The sequence below is a fragment of the Leuresthes tenuis genome, unplaced genomic scaffold (assembly GCF_036924035.1).
Source record: "Leuresthes tenuis unplaced genomic scaffold, fLeuTen1.0.hap1 SCAF_9, whole genome shotgun sequence".
In the NCBI taxonomy this organism is placed as follows: Eukaryota; Metazoa; Chordata; class Actinopteri; order Atheriniformes; family Atherinopsidae; genus Leuresthes; species Leuresthes tenuis.
In genome coordinates, this window is record NW_027325363.1 from 18,712,864 (window position 1) to 18,725,304 (window position 12,441).

A 12,441-nucleotide genomic window follows, 5' to 3' on the forward strand; every position below is an offset into this window, starting at 1 on the left:
ATCTATTTGAAACATGGACAGGTTGATGGTGAACCACAGGCTTGACTTCCTGACTGTGTTTATGTTTATGTATTTACATAAAGCCAATTACACTGTTAGGTCTTGCCTGAAGACCCCTACTGGAGGTAGTACCTTCTATGCAGGGAATTTGAACCAAGGTCACTCACATGAAAGATGGCACTCTTACTGGACTTAAACAGCATGTTTTTAAGAGGATTTCTGACAATAACTCAGGAAACTCTGCATCCAAAGTGGGACGGATGCCATCTCTCAGAAAGATTGTCAACAGAACTAGCAGAACTTTACAGCTTCCACCATGACTTTATTTGCTAAGTACTTACCCAATACAGTGAAGGCCTAGCTTCTATACAGTAATGACAGCATACAACTAAACAGTGCAACCACGAAGGGACTCGAACCCTCAATCTTCTGATCCGAAGTCAGACGCCTTGTCCATTAGGCCACGTGGTCCTGCTAAGGCTAACAGGGTTAGCTACGCTAGGTGCCTCCGCACCGACAAAAGGGACCTGGCTTGCTATCAGGTGGTTTTCAGCAATGACGAGGCGAATTTCCAAATCAGATAACCTCGCCTTCAAAACTTCAAAAAGACTATTTGTTACATGTACCATTATCACTAAAGGAGGCAGAGGAGTAACTAAACATCAGACACATGGAGCAAGTAAAAGCAGGAGATGGAGGGAGAGAACTGGTAGCCATGGTAGGCTAGAAAACCATCCTTCAAACTTTCATGGAATCCTTGACTGTAGGCTTGACTTTCGGACTATGCCTCCTCTTCCTGATTGTGAACCAGCCAGCCTTGGGTCCCGGCTGTGTTTATGCATTTACATAAAGTGACTTACACTGGTAGGCAGTTAGGGTAAGGGGGTCTTGCCTGAAGACCCCCACTGGAGGTAGTACCTTTCATGCAGGGGATTTGAACCCAGGTGACCCACATGAAAGGTGACAATCTTACAGAGAAACAGACCATCTAAAACAGCATGTTTTAAAGAGGATTTCTGACAACAGAACTAGCAAAGTACTTTACAGCTTCCACTTACTTCCACGTACTTTACAGCTGCCAATTATCTATGTTGCCCGTGTTGTTTGCTGACTATGGTCGTTGGTGTCTCTAATGCCATATTTCTATAGAGTATAGAGCTGCCTCTTAACAGGGTTTTGTCCTGTTTGGAAAATCTGTTTGAAACATGGACAGGTTGATGGTGAACCACAGGCTTGTCTTCCTGACTGTGTTTATGTTTATGTATTTACATAAAGCGAATTACACTGTTAGGTCTTGCCTGAAGACCCCTACTGGAGGTAGTACCTTCTATGCAGGGGATTTGAACCAAGGTCACCCACATGAAAGATAGCAATCTTACTGGACATAAACAGCATGTTTTTAAGAGGATTTCTGACAATAACTCAGGAAACTCTGCATCTAAATTGGGTCGGATGCCGTCTCTGAGAAAGATTGCCAACAGAACTAGCAGAACTTTACAGCTTCCACCACTAAGTACATACCCAGTACAGTGCTCATGATTTTGAAGTTCTAGCTTCTAGGCAGTAATGACAGCATACGACTAAACAGTGCAACCACGAAGGGACTCGAACCCTCAATCTTCTGATCCGAAGTCAGACGCCTTGTCCATTAGGCCACGTGGTCCTGCTAAGGCTAACAGGGTTAGCTACGCTAGGTGCCTCCGCACCGACAAAAGGGACCTTGCTTGCTATCAGGTGGTTTTCAGCAATGACGAGGCGAGTTTCCAAATTAGATAACCTCGCCTTCAAAACTTCAAAAAGACTATTTGTTACATGTACCATTATCACTAAAGGAGGCAGAGGAGTAACTAAACATCAGACACATGGAGCAAGTAAAAGCAGGAGATGGAGGGAGAGAACTGGTAGCCATGGTAGGCTAGAAAACCATCCTTCAAACTTTCATGGAATCCTTGACTGTAGGCTTGACTTTCGGACTATGCCTCCTCTTCCTGATTGTGAACCAGCCAGCCTTGGGTCCCGGCTGTGTTTATGCATTTACATAAAGTGACTTACACTGGTAGGCAGTTAGGGTAAGGGGGTCTTGCCTGAAGACCCCCACTGGAGGTAGTACCTTTCATGCAGGTGATTTGAACCCAGGTCACCCACATGAAAGGTGGCAATCTTACAGAGAAACAGACCATCTAAAACAGCATGTTTTTAAGAGGATTTCTGACAACGGAACTAGCAAAGTACTTTACAGCTTCCACTTACTTCCACGTACTTTACAGCTGCCAATTATCTATGTTGCCCGTGTTGTTTGCTGACTATGGTCGTTGGTGTCTCTAATGCCATATTTCTATAGAGTATAGAGCTGCCTCTTAACAGGGTTTTGTCCTGTTTGGAAAATCTGTTTGAAACATGGACAGGTTGATGGTGAACCACAGGCTTGTCTTCCTGACTGTGTTTATGTTTATGTATTTACATAAAGCGAATTACACTGTTAGGTCTTGCCTGAAGACCCCTACTGGAGGTAGTACCTTCTATGCAGGGGATTTGAACCAAGGTCACCCACATGAAAGATAGCAATCTTACTGGACATAAACAGCATGTTTTTAAGAGGATTTCTGACAATAACTCAGGAAACTCTGCATCTAAATTGGGTCGGATGCCGTCTCTGAGAAAGATTGCCAACAGAACTAGCAGAACTTTACAGCTTCCACCACTAAGTACATACCCAGTACAGTGCTCATGATTTTGAAGTTCTAGCTTCTAGGCAGTAATGACAGCATACGACTAAACAGTGCAACCACGAAGGGACTCGAACCCTCAATCTTCTGATCCGAAGTCAGACGCCTTGTCCATTAGGCCACGTGGTCCTGCTAAGGCTAACAGGGTTAGCTACGCTAGGTGCCTCCGCACTGACAAAAGGGACCTGGCTCGCTATCAGGTGGTTTTCAGCAATGACGAGGCGAATTTCCAAATCAGATAACCTCGCCTTCAAAACTTCAAAAAGACTATTTGTTACATGTACCATTATCACTAAAGGAGGCAGAGGAGTAACTAAACATCAGACACATGGAGCAAGTAAAAGCAGGAGATGGAGGGAGAGAACTGGTAGCCATGGTAGGCTAGAAAACCATCCTTCAAACTTTCATGGAATCCTTGACTGTAGGCTTGACTTTCGGACTATGCCTCCTCTTCCTGATTGTGAACCAGCCAGCCTTGGGTCCCGGCTGTGTTTATGCATTTACATAAAGTGACTTACACTGGTAGGCAGTTAGGGTAAGGGGGTCTTGCCTGAAGACCCCCACTGGAGGTAGTACCTTTCATGCAGGTGATTTGAACCCAGGTCACCCACATGAAAGGTGGCAATCTTACAGAGAAACAGACCATCTAAAACAGCATGTTTTTAAGAGGATTTCTGACAACGGAACTAGCAAAGTACTTTACAGCTTCCACTTACTTCCACGTACTTTACAGCTGCCAATTATCTATGTTGCCCGTGTTGTTTGCTGACTATGGTCGTTGGTGTCTCTAATGCCATATTTCTATAGAGTATAGAGCTGCCTCTTAACAGGGTTTTGTCCTGTTTGGAAAATCTATTTGAAACATGGACAGGTTGATGGTGAACCACAGGCTTGACTTCCTGACTGTGTTTATGTTTATGTATTTACATAAAGCCAATTACACTGTTAGGTCTTGCCTGAAGACCCCTACTGGAGGTAGTACCTTCTATGCAGGGGATTTGAACCAAGGTCACTCACATGAAAGATGGCACTCTTACTGGACTTAAACAGCATGTTTTTAAGAGGATTTCTGACAATAACTCAGGAAACTCTGCATCCAAAGTGGGACGGATGCCATCTCTCAGAAAGATTGTCAACAGAACTAGCAGAACTTTACAGCTTCCACCATGACTAAGTACTTTGCTAAGTACTTACCCAGTACAGTGAAGGCCTAGCTTCTATACAGTAATGACAGCATACAACTAAACAGTGCAACCACGAAGGGACTCGAATCCTCAATCAAGTTTTCAGCAATGACGAGGCGAATTTCCAAATCAGATAACCTCGCCTTCAAAACTTCAAAAAGACTATTTGTTACATGTACCATTATCACTAAAGGAGGCAGAGGAGTAACTAAACATCAGACACATGGAGCAAGTAAAAGCAGGAGATGGAGGGAGAGAACTGGTAGCCATGGTAGGCTAGAAAACCATCCTTCAAACTTTCATGGAATCCTTGACTGTAGGCTTGACTTTTGGACTATGCCTCCTCTTCCTGATTGTGAACCAGCCAGCCTTGGGTCCCGGCTGTGTTTATGCATTTACATAAAGTGACTTACACTGGTAGGCAGTTAGGATAAGGGGGTCTTGCCTGAAGACCCCCACTGGAGGTAGTACCTTTCATGCAGGGGATTTGAACCCAGGTCACCCACATGAAAGGTGGCAATCTTACAGAGAAACAGACCATCTAAAACAGCATGTTTTAAAGAGGATTTCTGACAACAGAACTAGCAAAGTACTTTACAGCTTCCAGGGGATTTGAACCCAGGTCACCCACATGAAAGGTGGCAATCTTACAGAGAAACAGACCATCTAAAACAGCATGTTTTTAAGAGGATTTCTGACAACAGAACTAGCAAAGTACTTTACAGCTTCCAGGGGATTTGAACCCAGGTCACCCACATGGAAGGTGGCAATCTTACAGAGAAACAGACCATCTAAAACAGCATGTTTTTAAGAGGATTTCTGTCAACGGAACTAGCAAAGTACTTTACAGCTTCCACTTACTTCCACGTACTTTACAGCTGCCAATTATCTATGTTGCCCGTGTTGTTTGCTGACTATGGTCGTTGGTGTCTCTAATGCCATATTTCTATAGAGTATAGAGCTGCCTCTTAACAGGGTTTTGTCCTGTTTGGAAAATCTATTTGAAACATGGACAGGTTGATGGTGAACCACAGGCTTGACTTCCTGACTGTGTTTATGTTTATGTATTTACATAAAGCCAATTACACTGTTAGGTCTTGCCTGAAGACCCCTACTGGAGGTAGTACCTTCTATGCAGGGGATTTGAACCAAGGTCACTCACATGAAAGATGGCACTCTTACTGGACTTAAACAGCATGTTTTTAAGAGGATTTCTGACAATAACTCAGGAAACTCTGCATCCAAAGTGGGACGGATGCCATCTCTCAGAAAGATTGTCAACAGAACTAGCAGAACTTTACAGCTTCCACCATGACTAAGTACTTTGCTAAGTACTTACCCAGTACAGTGAAGGCCTAGCTTCTATACAGTAATGACAGCATACAACTAAACAGTGCAACCACGAAGGGACTCGAACCCTCAATCAAGTTTTCAGCAATGACGAGGCGAATTTCCAAATCAGATAACCTCGCCTTCAAAACTTCAAAAAGACTATTTGTTACATGTACCATTATCACTAAAGGAGGCAGAGGAGTAACTAAACATCAGACACATGGAGCAAGTAAAAGCAGGAGATGGAGGGAGAGAACTGGTAGCCATGGTAGGCTAGAAAACCATCCTTCAAACTTTCATGGAATCCTTGACTGTAGGCTTGACTTTTGGACTATGCCTCCTCTTCCTGATTGTGAACCAGCCAGCCTTGGGTCCCGGCTGTGTTTATGCATTTACATAAAGTGACTTACACTGGTAGGCAGTTAGGGTAAGGGGGTCTTGCCTGAAGACCCCCACTGGAGGTAGTACCTTTCATGCAGGTGATTTGAACCCAGGTCACCCACATGAAAGGTGGCAATCTTACAGAGAAACAGACCATCTAAAACAGCATGTTTTTAAGAGGATTTCTGACAACGGAACTAGCAAAGTACTTTACAGCTTCCACTTACTTCCACGTACTTTACAGCTGCCAATTATCTATGTTGCCCGTGTTGTTTGCTGACTATGGTCGTTGGTGTCTCTAATGCCATATTTCTATAGAGTATAGAGCTGCCTCTTAACAGGGTTTTGTCCTGTTTGGAAAATCTATTTGAAACATGGACAGGTTGATGGTGAACCACAGGCTTGACTTCCTGACTGTGTTTATGTTTATGTATTTACATAAAGCCAATTACACTGTTAGGTCTTGCCTGAAGACCCCTACTGGAGGTAGTACCTTCTATGCAGGGGATTTGAACCAAGGTCACTCACATGAAAGATGGCACTCTTACTGGACTTAAACAGCATGTTTTTAAGAGGATTTCTGACAATAACTCAGGAAACTCTGCATCCAAAGTGGGACGGATGCCATCTCTCAGAAAGATTGTCAACAGAACTAGCAGAACTTTACAGCTTCCACCATGACTAAGTACTTTGCTAAGTACTTACCCAGTACAGTGAAGGCCTAGCTTCTATACAGTAATGACAGCATACAACTAAACAGTGCAACCACGAAGGGACTCGAACCCTCAATCAAGTTTTCAGCAATGACGAGGCGAATTTCCAAATCAGATAACCTCGCCTTCAAAACTTCAAAAAGACTATTTGTTACATGTACCATTATCACTAAAGGAGGCAGAGGAGTAACTAAACATCAGACACATGGAGCAAGTAAAAGCAGGAGATGGAGGGAGAGAACTGGTAGCCATGGTAGGCTAGAAAACCATCCTTCAAACTTTCATGGAATCCTTGACTGTAGGCTTGACTTTCGGACTATGCCTCCTCTTCCTGATTGTGAACCAGCCAGCCTTGGGTCCCGGCTGTGTTTATGCATTTACATAAAGTGACTTACACTGGTAGGCAGTTAGGGTAAGGGGGTCTTGCCTGTAGACCCCCACTGGAGGTAGTACCTTTCATGCAGGTGATTTGAACCCAGGTCACCCACATGAAAGGTGGCAATCTTACAGAGAAACAGACCATCTAAAACAGCATGTTTTTAAGAGGATTTCTGACAACGGAACTAGCAAAGTACTTTACAGCTTCCACTTACTTCCACGTACTTTACAGCTGCCAATTATCTATGTTGCCCGTGTTGTTTGCTGACTATGGTCGTTGGTGTCTCTAATGCCATATTTCTATAGAGTATAGAGCTGCCTCTTAACAGGGTTTTGTCCTGTTTGGAAAATCTGTTTGAAACATGGACAGGTTGATGGTGAACCACAGGCTTGTCTTCCTGACTGTGTTTATGTTTATGTATTTACATAAAGCGAATTACACTGTTAGGTCTTGCCTGAAGACCCCTACTGGAGGTAGTACCTTCTATGCAGGGGATTTGAACCAAGGTCACCCACATGAAAGATAGCAATCTTACTGGACATAAACAGCATGTTTTTAAGAGGATTTCTGACAATAACTCAGGAAACTCTGCATCTAAATTGGGACGGATGCCGTCTCTGAGAAAGATTGCCAACAGAACTAGCAGAACTTTACAGCTTCCACCACTAAGTACATACCCAGTACAGTGCTCATGATTTTGAAGTTCTAGCTTCTAGGCAGTAATGACAGCATACGACTAAACAGTGCAACCACGAAGGGACTCGAACCCTCAATCTTCTGATCCGAAGTCAGACGCCTTGTCCATTAGGCCACGTGGTCCTGCAAAGGCTAACAGGGTTAGCTACGCTAGGTGCCTCCGCACCGACAAAAGGGACCTGGCTCGCTATCAGGTGGTTTTCAGCAACGACGAGGCGAATTTCCAAATCAGATAACCTCGCCTTCAAAACTTCAAAAAGACTATTTGTTACATGTACCATTATCACTAAAGGAGGCAGAGGAGTAACTAAACATCAGACACATGGAGCAAGTAAAAGCAGAAGATGGAGGGAGAGAACTGGTAGCCATGGTAGGCTAGAAAACCATCCTTCAAACTTTCATGGAATCCTTGACTGTAGGCTTGACTTTCGGACTATGCCTCCTCTTCCTGATTGTGAACCAGCCAGCCTTGGGTCCCGGCTGTGTTTATGCATTTACATAAAGTGACTTACACTGGTAGGCAGTTAGGGTAAGGGGGTCTTGCCTGAAGACCCCCACTGGAGGTAGTACCTTTCATGCAGGTGATTTGAACCCAGGTCACCCACATGAAAGGTGGCAATCTTACAGAGAAACAGACCATCTAAAACAGCATGTTTTTAAGAGGATTTCTGACAACGGAACTAGCAAAGTACTTTACAGCTTCCACTTACTTCCACGTACTTTACAGCTGCCAATTATCTATGTTGCCCGTGTTGTTTGCTGACTATGGTCGTTGGTGTCTCTAATGCCATATTTCTATAGAGTATAGAGCTGCCTCTTAACAGGGTTTTGTCCTGTTTGGAAAATCTGTTTGAAACATGGACAGGTTGATGGTGAACCACAGGCTTGTCTTCCTGACTGTGTTTATGTTTATGTATTTACATAAAGCGAATTACACTGTTAGGTCTTGCCTGAAGACCCCTACTGGAGGTAGTACCTTCTATGCAGGGGATTTGAACCAAGGTCACCCACATGAAAGATAGCAATCTTACTGGACATAAACAGCATGTTTTTAAGAGGATTTCTGACAATAACTCAGGAAACTCTGCATCTAAATTGGGACGGATGCCGTCTCTGAGAAAGATTGCCAACAGAACTAGCAGAACTTTACAGCTTCCACCACTAAGTACATACCCAGTACAGTGCTCATGATTTTGAAGCCCTAGCTTCTAGGCAGTAATGACAAGTACGACTAAACAGTGCAACCACGAAGGGACTCGAACCCTCAATCTTCTGATCAGAAGTCAGACGCCTTGTCCATTAGGCCACGTGGTCCTGCTAAGACTAACAGGGTTAGCTACGCTAGGTGCCTCCGCACCGACAAAAGGGACCTGGCTCGCTATCAGGTGGTTTTCAGCAATGACGAGGCGAATTTCCAAATCAGATAACCTCGCCTTCAAAACTTCAAAAAGACTATTTGTTACATGTACCATTATCACTAAAGGAGGCAGAGGAGTAACTAAACATCAGACACATGGAGCAAGTAAAAGCAGGAGATGGAGGGAGAGAACTGGTAGCCATGGTAGGCTAGAAAACCATCCTTCAAACTTTCATGGAATCCTTGACTGTAGGCTTGACTTTCGGACTATGCCTCCTCTTCCTGATTGTGAACCAGCCAGCCTTGGGTCCCGGCTGTGTTTATGCATTTACATAAAGTGACTTACACTGGTAGGCAGTTAGGGTAAGGGGGTCTTGCCTGAAGACCCCCACTGGAGGTAGTACCTTTCATGCAGGGGATTTGAACCCAGGTCACCCACATGAAAGGTGGCAATCTTACAGAGAAACAGACCATCTAAAACAGCATGTTTTTAAGAGGATTTCTGACAACAGAACTAGCAAAGTACTTTACAGCTTCCAGGGGATTTGAACCCAGGTCACCCACATGGAAGGTGGCAATCTTACAGAGAAACAGACCATCTAAAACAGCATGTTTTTAAGAGGATTTCTGTCAACGGAACTAGCAAAGTACTTTACAGCTTCCACTTACTTCCACGTACTTTACAGCTGCCAATTATCTATGTTGCCCGTGTTGTTTGCTGACTATGGTCGTTGGTGTCTCTAATGCCATATTTCTATAGAGTATAGAGCTGCCTCTTAACAGGGTTTTGTCCTGTTTGGAAAATCTATTTGAAACATGGACAGGTTGATGGTGAACCACAGGCTTGACTTCCTGACTGTGTTTATGTTTATGTATTTACATAAAGCCAATTACACTGTTAGGTCTTGCCTGAAGACCCCTACTGGAGGTAGTACCTTCTATGCAGGGGATTTGAACCAAGGTCACTCACATGAAAGATGGCACTCTTACTGGACTTAAACAGCATGTTTTTAAGAGGATTTCTGACAATAACTCAGGAAACTCTGCATCCAAAGTGGGACGGATGCCATCTCTCAGAAAGATTGTCAACAGAACTAGCAGAACTTTACAGCTTCCACCATGACTAAGTACTTTGCTAAGTACTTACCCAGTACAGTGAAGGCCTAGCTTCTATACAGTAATGACAGCATACAACTAAACAGTGCAACCACGAAGGGACTCGAACCCTCAATCAAGTTTTCAGCAATGACGAGGCGAATTTCCAAATCAGATAACCTCGCCTTCAAAACTTCAAAAAGACTATTTGTTACATGTACCATTATCACTAAAGGAGGCAGAGGAGTAACTAAACATCAGACACATGGAGCAAGTAAAAGCAGGAGATGGAGGGAGAGAACTGGTAGCCATGGTAGGCTAGAAAACCATCCTTCAAACTTTCATGGAATCCTTGACTGTAGGCTTGACTTTTGGACTATGCCTCCTCTTCCTGATTGTGAACCAGCCAGCCTTGGGTCCCGGCTGTGTTTATGCATTTACATAAAGTGACTTACACTGGTAGGCAGTTAGGGTAAGGGGGTCTTGCCTGAAGACCCCCACTGGAGGTAGTACCTTTCATGCAGGTGATTTGAACCCAGGTCACCCACATGAAAGGTGGCAATCTTACAGAGAAACAGACCATCTAAAACAGCATGTTTTTAAGAGGATTTCTGACAACGGAACTAGCAAAGTACTTTACAGCTTCCACTTACTTCCACGTACTTTACAGCTGCCAATTATCTATGTTGCCCGTGTTGTTTGCTGACTATGGTCGTTGGTGTCTCTAATGCCATATTTCTATAGAGTATAGAGCTGCCTCTTAACAGGGTTTTGTCCTGTTTGGAAAATCTATTTGAAACATGGACAGGTTGATGGTGAACCACAGGCTTGACTTCCTGACTGTGTTTATGTTTATGTATTTACATAAAGCCAATTACACTGTTAGGTCTTGCCTGAAGACCCCTACTGGAGGTAGTACCTTCTATGCAGGGGATTTGAACCAAGGTCACTCACATGAAAGATGGCACTCTTACTGGACTTAAACAGCATGTTTTTAAGAGGATTTCTGACAATAACTCAGGAAACTCTGCATCCAAAGTGGGACGGATGCCATCTCTCAGAAAGATTGTCAACAGAACTAGCAGAACTTTACAGCTTCCACCATGACTAAGTACTTTGCTAAGTACTTACCCAGTACAGTGAAGGCCTAGCTTCTATACAGTAATGACAGCATACAACTAAACAGTGCAACCACGAAGGGACTCGAACCCTCAATCAAGTTTTCAGCAATGACGAGGCGAATTTCCAAATCAGATAACCTCGCCTTCAAAACTTCAAAAAGACTATTTGTTACATGTACCATTATCACTAAAGGAGGCAGAGGAGTAACTAAACATCAGACACATGGAGCAAGTAAAAGCAGGAGATGGAGGGAGAGAACTGGTAGCCATGGTAGGCTAGAAAACCATCCTTCAAACTTTCATGGAATCCTTGACTGTAGGCTTGACTTTCGGACTATGCCTCCTCTTCCTGATTGTGAACCAGCCAGCCTTGGGTCCCGGCTGTGTTTATGCATTTACATAAAGTGACTTACACTGGTAGGCAGTTAGGGTAAGGGGGTCTTGCCTGAAGACCCCCACTGGAGGTAGTACCTTTCATGCAGGTGATTTGAACCCAGGTCACCCACATGAAAGGTGGCAATCTTACAGAGAAACAGACCATCTAAAACAGCATGTTTTTAAGAGGATTTCTGACAACGGAACTAGCAAAGTACTTTACAGCTTCCACTTACTTCCACGTACTTTACAGCTGCCAATTATCTATGTTGCCCGTGTTGTTTGCTGACTATGGTCGTTGGTGTCTCTAATGCCATATTTCTATAGAGTATAGAGCTGCCTCTTAACAGGGTTTTGTCCTGTTTGGAAAATCTGTTTGAAACATGGACAGGTTGATGGTGAACCACAGGCTTGTCTTCCTGACTGTGTTTATGTTTATGTATTTACATAAAGCGAATTACACTGTTAGGTCTTGCCTGAAGACCCCTACTGGAGGTAGTACCTTCTATGCAGGGGATTTGAACCAAGGTCACCCACATGAAAGATAGCAATCTTACTGGACATAAACAGCATGTTTTTAAGAGGATTTCTGACAATAACTCAGGAAACTCTGCATCTAAATTGGGACGGATGCCGTCTCTGAGAAAGATTGCCAACAGAACTAGCAGAACTTTACAGCTTCCACCACTAAGTACATACCCAGTACAGTGCTCATGATTTTGAAGTTCTAGCTTCTAGGCAGTAATGACAGCATACGACTAAACAGTGCAACCACGAAGGGACTCGAACCCTCAATCTTCTGATCCGAAGTCAGACGCCTTGTCCATTAGGCCACGTGGTCCTGCAAAGGCTAACAGGGTTAGCTACGCTAGGTGCCTCCGCACCGACAAAAGGGACCTGGCTCGCTATCAGGTGGTTTTCAGCAACGACGAGGCGAATTTCCAAATCAGATAACCTCGCCTTCAAAACTTCAAAAAGACTATTTGTTACATGTACCATTATCACTAAAGGAGGCAGAGGAGTAACTAAACATCAGACACATGGAGCAAGTAAAAGCAGAAGATGGAGGGAGAGAACTGGTA

The 12,441-nt window shown here is 43.9% G+C and overlaps 1 protein-coding gene and 6 non-coding genes across 8 annotated transcripts in view; 1 reads left to right on the top strand and 6 right to left on the bottom strand.

Annotated features, from left to right (window-relative positions):
- Positions 1-12,441, top strand: part of sphkap (SPHK1 interactor, AKAP domain containing) — a 133,502-nt gene that overhangs the window by 97,665 nt on the left and 23,396 nt on the right. The window lies entirely within an intron of this gene.
- trnar-ucg (transfer RNA arginine (anticodon UCG)) lies at positions 399-471 on the bottom strand. Its single transcript has one exon. It is a non-coding gene; the product is annotated as a tRNA-Arg (tRNA).
- trnar-ucg (transfer RNA arginine (anticodon UCG)) lies at positions 1,591-1,663 on the bottom strand. Its single transcript has one exon. It is a non-coding gene; the product is annotated as a tRNA-Arg (tRNA).
- Positions 2,783-2,855, bottom strand: trnar-ucg (transfer RNA arginine (anticodon UCG)). The gene has a single exon. It is a non-coding gene; the product is annotated as a tRNA-Arg (tRNA).
- trnar-ucg (transfer RNA arginine (anticodon UCG)) lies at positions 7,462-7,534 on the bottom strand. Its single transcript has one exon. It is a non-coding gene; the product is annotated as a tRNA-Arg (tRNA).
- On the bottom strand, positions 8,653-8,725 carry trnar-ucu (transfer RNA arginine (anticodon UCU)). Its single transcript has one exon. It is a non-coding gene; the product is annotated as a tRNA-Arg (tRNA).
- trnar-ucg (transfer RNA arginine (anticodon UCG)) lies at positions 12,128-12,200 on the bottom strand. The gene has a single exon. It is a non-coding gene; the product is annotated as a tRNA-Arg (tRNA).